General features: G+C 41.2%; 1 non-coding gene across 1 annotated transcript; it reads left to right on the top strand.

Annotated features, from left to right (window-relative positions):
* Nucleotides 1–424: 424 nt before the first annotated feature.
* On the top strand, nucleotides 425–531 carry LOC112998457 (small nucleolar RNA R71). The gene has a single exon (XR_003263558.1). It is a non-coding gene; the product is annotated as a small nucleolar RNA R71 (small nucleolar RNA).
* The last annotated feature ends 827 nt before the right edge of the window (nucleotides 532–1,358 follow it).

Genomic DNA, 1,358 nt, shown 5'->3' with positions numbered 1-1,358 from the left:
TCTATTGTAAATATTTGCAGCATAAGCTTCAGGCTGCTCAATTGCTCCAGGTTGCTGCATGGAAGGGCAAAGGTCTGTATGGTGGTCAGCAGAGGAGCACAAACCACAAACCCTTGCGACAGGTACAGATTTCTGATTCAAGGCCAGCTGGGTTACCAAGTTAACCAATGCATCCAGTTTGCCTTCAAGCTTCTTAGTTTCAGATGATGCAGATGGGTTTGTAGCTACCTCATGCACTCCTCTAATGACTATGGCATCATTTCTGGCGCTAAACTGCTGGGAGTTGGAGGCCATCTTTTCAATTAAATTTCTGGCTTCAGCAGGAGTCATGTCTCCAAGGGCTCCACCACTGGCAGCATCTATCATACTTCTCTCCATATTACTGAGTCCTTCATAAAAATATTGGAGAAGAAGCTGTTCTGAAATCTGATGGTGGGGGCAACTGGCACATAGTTTCTTAAATCTCTCCCAGTACTCATACAGGCTCTCTCCACTGAGTTGTCTATTACCTGAGATATCCTTCCTGATGGTTGTGGTCCTGGAAGCAGGGAAAATTTTTTCTAAGAATACTCTCTTAAGGTCATCCCAGCTCGTGATGGACCTTGGAGCAAGGTAATACAACCAGTCCTTTGCCACTCCCTCTAATGAATAAGGAAAAGCCTTCAGAAATATGTGATCCTCTTGGACATCTGGGGGTTTCATGGTGGAGCAGACAATGTGAAATTCTTTCAAATGTTTGTGGGGGTCTTCACCTGCAAGGCCATGAAACTTTGGAAGCAAATGAATCAGTCCAGTTTTAAGAACATATGGGACATCCTCATCAGGGTATTGGATGCACAAGCTTTCGTAGGTGAAATCAGGTGCAGCCATTTCCCTTAGAGTCCTCTCACAAGGTGGAGGTTGTGCCATGTTCTCAGAATGTGCAAAATCAGAATGCTCAGAATCAGAATGCTCAAAATTATAATGCTCAAGATCAGGATGTTCAAAATCACCAATAATAGAATGCACAGATTCACCAGTTATGGAATGCTCAGAATGATCAAAAGGTATAAAATGATGCCTAACTAATCTATGAAATGTCCTATCTATCTCAGGATCAAAGGGTTGTAAGTCAGATGCATGGCCTCTAGTCATACACTACATTCAGCATGCACACAACTAGTTGCCTTGTCATGTAAATAAAGGTGTAGGTTTGAACTACAGCTACCCTCAAATGATATTCAAATGACTTGAAATTTTGTGAGCAACCCTATAAAATGATGAGAAGATAGCACAAAAAATTTCAGACAAAAATTCAAAGTCTAACTATGAAAACTAAAAATGGTAGGTTAAGAAAAATAAGTGAATAAAACTTGAAA

The sequence above is a fragment of the Glycine max genome, chromosome 11, assembly GCF_000004515.6.
Source record: "Glycine max cultivar Williams 82 chromosome 11, Glycine_max_v4.0, whole genome shotgun sequence".
Taxonomy (NCBI): domain Eukaryota; kingdom Viridiplantae; phylum Streptophyta; class Magnoliopsida; order Fabales; family Fabaceae; genus Glycine; species Glycine max.
This window is presented reverse-complemented; position numbering and strand designations above follow the sequence as displayed.